Raw genomic sequence first — 8,412 nt, 5'->3', positions numbered from 1 at the left:
AAAAAAAAATAAAATCCCTCTACTCTGCATCTTTCTCAGACTGCCACCCTGTCTTTCCCTTTCTATTTACTGATAAGTACCTCAAAAGAGTATCACCTCATTCTCTCCACTTCCTCACTTTACAATCTACTGCACTCCAGATTATACTCTCATCGCTCCTCTGAGAGTGCTCTAGTATGAATCAACAACATCCTTGGAACTGGATCCTGAAGTCTTTTTGCAGCAACCTTGCTTATTTGATCCCTGCTCCATGGCCGTTGATTGTTGTCTACTGTCGGCTTCTGCCGTACCTCTCATGCCTGCTTCTCCTCCTCTTATCTCTTTGATAGTTCCTTCTCAATCCCTCCTGTAGTCTTTTCTTCTTCACACACCTAAAAGTTTGTCGTGCCTAGAGGTTTCACCTGTTGACCCTCTTATTTTTGCAGTCTATGAGTGTACACATCCAATGACAGTATTTTATTTACAGCAGTGATTAAGCCTGCAGGCATTAAGGCAAGAGTGACATGGGTTTAAATCTGACTCTGCCACTTACTAACTGTGCAAATTACTTAACCTCTTCTAAGCCTTGGTTTCCTCATTAGTAAAAAGGGGGCAAATATACTTCCTAAATTATAAAGTCTTTGTGAGGGTTAAATGAGATAGTGCTTGTGAAGCGATAGACACATAATAAATAATAAATGTTAAAGATATTAGTTCTAAATTCAAAGTCCAGCCTTTTCTCCTGACTTCAGTTTCATGTAACTGACAACCTACTTAAAGTATCTACCTGCATACCCTCAGAAATCTAAAGCTCACTATGTCCAAAACTACCCTCATAGTGGTTCCCTCCAATTTTGTTTTTCATCTGGTGTTCTCAAACTCGGTGAATGACATCACCATTTATCCAGTCACCTAAGCTGTAATAAACCTGCACATGCATACTCTTAGCTCCCTTTTGCTCACCCGCCACATGTTCAACTAGCAACTAAGCCCTATTTTTTCTCTCTTGTTAAAATATGTCCTGTCTGGGTTTTCCTCCCCATCTTCCATGCTGCTGCCTTAGTTAAGGCCTTCACCTACATAGTATTCTAATTAGTTTTCCCTTCATATGTCTGGTCTTTTAATGGGTCTCCCTGTCTCCCACGGAGAGACAGGGAGACCAATTTTGTTCGCTTTTAGTCCATTCTCTAACTGCTGCTAGAATAATCCTTTAGTGTCTTCCTAGTGATTACAAAATAAAATCCAAATCCTTTAGTGTGATATATAAGACCCTCAATGATTTCACACTTTCATGTCAAATAGTTTATACTGCTTTCTCTACCAGAAATGCTCCCTCACCTTGGCCTTATGGTAAGTATGTAGTCAATGGCTAACATTTAGCTCCAGATTCGCCTCCTTCAGGAAAATTTCCATGGCTGGTTTACCTTTTACTCCAATTTTGTTTTCTCCCATTCTTCCTACAAATATTTACTTCCTACAAATACTTAAATGTTTTCTTAAATACGTTGTCCCATGTATTAATATGCATATCCACCTTCCCTTACTAAGTTGTAAGCTCCTTGAGGGCAGGGACTTTGTTATGAACTTTCCTGTTTTTGCTCCGTTTTGTTTCATTGCTTATCATAACATATAATACCACAGTATTGTTGGTCAAATAAATGCATGAATGAACCAACCACTCATGAGCTATGCTAATAAAAGTGTACACCATTAGGAGCAAGGAAGATGATCATCCTTTCCCTGTTACTTTTTTATTTTGCCATAGTCCGATCATTTTTTAAAGAGGAGCATTGGTTTAAAAAAATTTCAGATCCCTTTTGTCCCTGAGAGTTGTTGATTCTACCTTATCCTCAATACTGAAGGGGATACCAAAGTATGATACAATATGCATTCACAGCATGCTTACAATATATCTGACTAAATGAGCATAACATCTGTGAAAAACTTAAGTAGAAATATGTTGGGAATGATAAGGCAATAGGTCTAGGCATCATATTAGTAATATAGCATCAATAAAAACTCAGGAGGGGGTATTTAGCTAATGGCTGCAGTGGTTAGACAAGGCTTTCTGAAGGGATGGGACTTGAGTTGGACTTTAGCAGATCAGAAGGCATGAGTAATGTAGTAATAACAGCAAAGAGACAGAATCGTAAACTGGTTAAGGGCATGGACTCTACAGTATAACTTTCTGGCTTTAAACTCAGCTCTCCTACTTACTTGACCATATGACTTTGGGCAAGTGACTTCATCTCTCTCGGACTCACCTAATTCTTCCATACATTTAAGATGGCAATCATATTTGCCTCATGTTGTGAAGATTAAGTAAGATATTGTATATAAAGAGTTTAGAAGAGTACCTAGTTTATAGTAAGTATTTAATGAGTCAATAAGTATTGGTTGTTTTTATTATGCCTTACATACCCTCAGGCTTTCACTTTGCCCAATTTGTTTTGCAAATTTCCTGAGAACTGGGAAGTGTTGTATTCCCATTTGACAGATGGTAAAACTGAGGTTCAGAAAAAGAAAGTGACTTATCAAAAGTGAGCTAATGGAAGTCAACCCTTCCTTTGGCCATTGGCTAGCCTTTCATACTCAGTGATATCACGGCTTCTCAGTAGTTGTTTTATTCATGTCTGGGAGACAAAGTGGAGTTGGGTGCAGCAAGGGGTTGCGGGGGATAATGGGAGAGGAAAAGTGTTGAGAAAAAGCCAGAACTATCTTCAGGATTTGATGTTTGTTAAGGATAGCCCAGCTTGGTGGATAAGGTTCCAGTCCTGGTCCTGCCTTTTAGGATACGAAAGAAGCATAACACACAACCCACCCTACTAGGTTAGAAATTAGTTGGGAGGATATAAAATAGTTCCATGCCTCACTCTCCTTGTCAGTCATCAAAACAAACAGAAAGTTCTAAAAGGTTTGAGTCAACCTCCTGAGGAGGAAAGGGAAGCTTTTCTGCAATTGATAACATCTGGGAAAATTGTTTCTGATTATGACTAATGGGTTCCAAGGCTAATTCTTCACATTCAGTGGTGTGCGGTTTAGGTCCGGTTGTCACGTTGAGATGAATATAGTGATAACTACAATTTTTTCACTCAAATCACTAATCAGAAGCCCCCACCCCCAGGGAAAAACTACATCCTGGATTACCATTTTCAAAAATTACTCTTATAGGCTCTATTTCAAAAGGGTTCTTCTTCCCTGTTTCTAGTCAAGGTCTCCGACTATAAAGCCACACACAGAAAAACAGCCTCACTATTTCTCCTTAAATCATTTCTCTCTTTCACTTCCCTTCCTTCTCTCTCTCTCTCTCTATTTCTTTCTCTCTCTCCCTCTCTCTTTCTCTCTCCCTATGTATATATTTTATCTCTCTCACATACACACATACACATACAAAAACAAACATTCACATACACACAGAGTCCCAGTTCTACTTCTCGACGTTAAACTGGTAAATCGATACTCTCTGATCAACAGTGTGATTTCTAAACACTACAGCCTAGAAAACCTTTTAAAAATGAAGTATAGGCCGGGCACGGTGGCTCACGCCTATAATCCCAGCATTTTGGGAGGCCGAGGCGGGTGGATCACGAGGTCAGGAGATCGAGACCATCCTGGTCAACAAGGTGAAACCCCGTCTCTACTAAAAATACAAAAATTGGCTGGGCATGGTGGCGTGCATCTGTGGTCCCAGCTACTCGGGAGGCTGAGGCAGGAGAATTGCTTGAACCCAGGAGGCGGAGGTTGCGGTGAGCCGAGATTGCGCCATTGCACTCCAGCCTGGGTAACAAGACCGAAACTCTGTCTCAAAAAAAAAAAAAAAAAGAAATATAGTTCAAAAGCCTATGCCAGATCAACCAACAAGTGCTTACCATGTGCCAGATAGTCTGCATTTTTAACAGGACTCCTATGACAAAACTTGGTTGGGGAATATTATTCATCTCTATCTTGCAGACAAGCAAACTGAGGCTTGAAAAAGGCAAGAAACAATGTAACTAGAAACCAGTCACAAGTATCTCTGGCTCCAAAACCACATGCTCTGTACATTAAAGCCTCTCATTGTGGAAAAGAATAGAAAGCCAACCAGGCACTATGAATGCTAAACCTATATCTGTCTTATTTAATTCTCACAACAAACTGATGAGTTGGCTAGCTCAGAAGAAGAAGCCAAGGCTCATGCTCACTTCCACAGCACATAAACTAAAATTGGAAGACTGAATAGATGATTAGCATGGTCCTTATGTAAGGAGAATACATAAACTCGTAAAATACACTGTATATTTGTATATTTGTACAATAAAAGGACTAGCAACATGAATGAATGCATAACTTCTATACTCAACATGTTCAATGAATCTCATACACATAATACTGAGTGAAAAAAATGAGACAAAAAAAAGAAAACATAGTATATGATTTCGTTCATATAAACTTTAAAAAAAGACAAAAGTAAACTATAGTGTTTATATAGAGAGAAAAGCAAGCAAGCTATTATCTATTATTTCATATTCTCATTCATATTCCTTCCTTCCACTTCTGTTTCTTTTATTTATGTATAATATATCTCAAAATAAAATTTCATTTTTTTGGCCCTAAGGAAGGATCTGGGACCTTTGGCAAGAGAAATTTTACAGGTTCCACCTTGTGATGCATCCTAAGTATAGACATGAGAATTGTGAGAGGAAGTAAAGGGGTGGGCTAGGGACAGTTACTTTGCATGGCATGCTCTGAGGAAAAGCATTAGCTCACAGGGAAAAATAGGTCTTCATAAAAGTATGTTACATGCCAAAAAATGCCCCATGACTCATTGTACTCCAAATCCCTATAATGAAGAACTCCAGATACCCCAATACACCAAAATGCTAATGTTGAAATTTCATAAATATGAACCCCTATTTCTTGCTCTAGTTCAGGAGTTGTGGGAACCAGAGAACGATTGCTGGTAGCATGGTGTATCGGGGGGAAAAAGCAGAGCTTGTGTGTCTGACCAACTTGAGATCATTTCCTAAACTGTGTAACCTTAAGAAAGGTACTTCCTTTTTCTGAGTCTCAATCCCTTCATAAATGGGGATATGAAAGGCTTAGCGCACATTAAGAATCAATCAAATTAAAATGGGATAATTGTATTACCTAACTTACAAAGTTATTTTAGGAAAGCACCTGACACATAGAAGATACATAGTAAATAAGTTTTCTTCATTTCTTCACTTAGTGGCCCCTGCAAGGCCTCAAAAGGTAAAGCAGAAAACTCAATGTCAGATGACTTGAGAAGATATGTGCTAGTTTACTTTTGGAAAGGCATATTTCAAAGGCTACAAATTTATCATTGTCAAAAGAAGACACTCCTGAAAGCATGAAGTAAATCTGCTACCTACTTTAAGTTCTGTCTTATATGGGGGAACAGAAAAACAGAAAGAAAGGGTCTACCTGGCTATATTTCTTCATCAAAACAATATTCTGCTGCTTCAAAATCTACTTTGTGTTAAACCTCCCTACCCACAAATCAATGTAGCACACAACCATAGGAGCTCAAAGGAATAAAATTCTAATAACATTGAAGCAACTATCCTTTGGTATATATTAAAACATCTTGCCTATCTCCTTTGGCTAACATTACTTGGAGAAAAGTTATTCCATGCTGATTATTGAAAGCCAGTATAATATAAGAAACTGTAAAAATACCAGGTGACTCCATTGAAACAGATGTGATGCCCAAAGCTAATTATGAGTATCATCTTTTTGCGACCCTAGGGAGGTATCAGCGATTGCTGTTGATGTGCCTTTTAGACTGAACTACCTGCCTAACCCACCAACCACAGAACATGCAGCTGATATGCTAAAACTACTGTAAAGGATTTTGGTTTGGTAGCCAGAGAGACTTGTGTCTGAACCCTGGCTATGACACTAGCTTGGTGGACTTTAACAAGTCACTTTTCTCTCAGTCTCAGTTTCCTCATCTCTCAAACAGGAATAATAACAGTACCTGATTCACAAAATTATTGTGAAGACTCAATGACATTATGTTATATAAAATTCTGGCCAGGCACAGTTGCTCACACCTGTAATCCCAGCACTTTGGGAGGCCGAGACAGGCAGATCAGGAGTTCGAGGCCAGCCTTACCAATACGGTGAAACCCCGTCTCTACTAAAAATACAAAAATTAGCTGGATGTGGTTGTGGGTGCCTGTAGTCCCAGCAACTCGAGAGGCAGAGGCAGCAAAATTGCTTGAACCCAAGAGGCGGAGGTTGCAATGAGCCAAGATTGCGCCACTGCACTCCAGCCTGGGTGACAGAACGAGACTCCATCTCAAAAAATTAAAATTAAAATAAACAATAAAAGTCCTAGCATGACACTTCACATCAGTTAGGCACTCCAATGTTAGTTTCCTCTTGCCATGCTCATTAAAGCATCTACCTTATTTCAGTTAATAAATTTAGCTGCAGGTTTGAGCATTCCCAGTTTGTAGTTGACTAGATCCTAAGATACTGTAGCATGCTCTGTTTCAAAATGGCTCAGGCCTGGATCTTTATTTAACTTCACTAAACCCGAGCTCAGAAAAACTGTCCAGCCAAACGATATTCAGCTTGAAGACTGTTTTGGTATGGCCTATGAGCTAAAAATGGTGTTCACCTATGTAAAGGATTGCAAGAAAAAAAAGAGGATGAGGAAGAAGTAAAAGAGAGTATGTGGCCTACAAGCCTAAAAACATTTACTATCTAACCCTTGAAAAAAAAAAAGCTTGTCAATTGTCAAACTCTGCACTAGTCCCTAGTGAGTAGGAAAATCACACGTAATTATCTGTCTGTGGGATTACTTTTTTAAAATCTGTCCTTTCTTTCTTCTTTTTCTTGTAACAAATTCTCACAAATCTGGGTTGGCCTGTGATCTAGACTTTGCCAAGAAAAATATTCCACTTTCTCTGGTGACAGTGATTGATCAATTCCAATTCGTGTCAATCTCAGTCTTTCACTGAGATGTACATTCTAGGACAAAAGGAAGTTTCATCCACTGAAGTTGCAGAAATGAGGCTCTTGTCAGCCATGTTTCCTGGCAAGTGGACAAAACCTGTCTGAAGTAAGAGAGCATGAAAGAAATTTGAATAGAGAAGCAAAGATAAGAAACAGGCAGAGAAAAGGAGAGTCCTAGCAGCTTTGAGTCTCTCGTTCCATTCACCAAAATCTTGGTTCCTACTGCTCTTCAATTCAATGAGTTACCCTAGTTCTTCTTCCTAGAGTATCCCAGTAATTCTTCCTAAAATAAAGCCAATAAATGCCTTTTTGTTTAGCTACGTTTTGTATAAGTTAAACTGAGTTGATTTACTGTTGCCTATAACAACATACAGCCTGTTCCAACAGAGCACAGTTCCGAAATCCAGTACGACTGGAATCAAGTTAATATCCTATTTCTTAACTATATGATCCTGAGCAATTTACATGATTCTCTTTTCTCTTTTGTAAAACTAGTACAATAATAGTTACATTGCAGGGTTTTTTTGGTGTTTAGATGTTGTGAGTTTCCTTCCCCAATCTAATAGATCTAACAGATCGGCTGAACTACAGACAGGGAAACCTTCTGTAATTCCTATCTCTTTAAACGTTTGGGGGTTACTTATGAGCATAAGAAACTCGCCAGACCTCCACCATATAAATCAGACCGTGGACTCACCAGCCAAAATGGCAAGTGTAGTTTAGCAGCTTGAGCTCAAGAACAAGCCACTGAAACTTCTTCAACCCTTCCTGAACCAAGTCAGTTTCCTCTTGCCATACCTATGCAGCCTCTTAAACTAACTCTAATCCTCCCAGATTTTCCAGTCAATTAAATAAGCTTTGCTAAGAGCTGATCCACGATTTTGAAGTGAAAAGGTGTTCTGACATCACTACATGGGGAAAAAATCAAGATCATCAAACCTCTTCAAGTGAGAAGCTTCATTAATCTTGAGAGAGAACTACATTAGCTTTAAGAGAAAGCTAGGTGGAGAAAGAGTAAGAAGGAACCTCAAGTTTTTCACTTAGACCAAGAAAGTCATATACATCAGAAAGCAACTAAGCCTGTCTGTTCTGCCCTTAGGCCAGGCTCTCCTGTGGTGAAATAGGCTCAGAAAAACTCTTTACCTTGGACTACCTGATTGAAACCTGAGGGTAGGACTCAGGTGCAATCCATCAGGGGAGGATGAGTGGGAGATTTGCAAGGGATAAGTTAACCCAACCTCAATCTTGCCCCAAAAAGAAGATGGGTTCCCCTACACTGAAGACAGGACTAAGAACAGTAGTCCTTTCACCCTCTCCCTACCTATACAAGAGAGAAAATCGACCCAAGAGATTTCAACAGAGCCTAGCATTCCCACTAGCCATATAAAAGGTAGGGAGAGGGAGTGACCAACACAAAGGCAAAACCCTCTACTGATCAAGTTGCTGAGCCCAAGGCAGAAAATGTGG

The 8,412-nt window shown here is 39.3% G+C and overlaps 1 non-coding gene across 1 annotated transcript; it reads left to right on the top strand.

Moving 5' to 3' along the window:
* Positions 1-4,152: 4,152 nt before the first annotated feature.
* On the top strand, positions 4,153-4,259 carry LOC119469228. Its single transcript, XR_005198038.1, has one exon. It is a non-coding gene; the product is annotated as a U6 spliceosomal RNA (small nuclear RNA).
* The last annotated feature ends 4,153 nt before the right edge of the window (positions 4,260-8,412 follow it).

This window comes from Cebus imitator, unplaced genomic scaffold (assembly GCF_001604975.1).
Source record: "Cebus imitator isolate Cc_AM_T3 unplaced genomic scaffold, Cebus_imitator-1.0 Scaffold604, whole genome shotgun sequence".
Classification (NCBI taxonomy): Eukaryota; Metazoa; Chordata; class Mammalia; order Primates; family Cebidae; genus Cebus; species Cebus imitator.
Note: the sequence above shows the minus strand (reverse complement) of the source record. Positions and strands in the feature narration are given on the sequence as shown.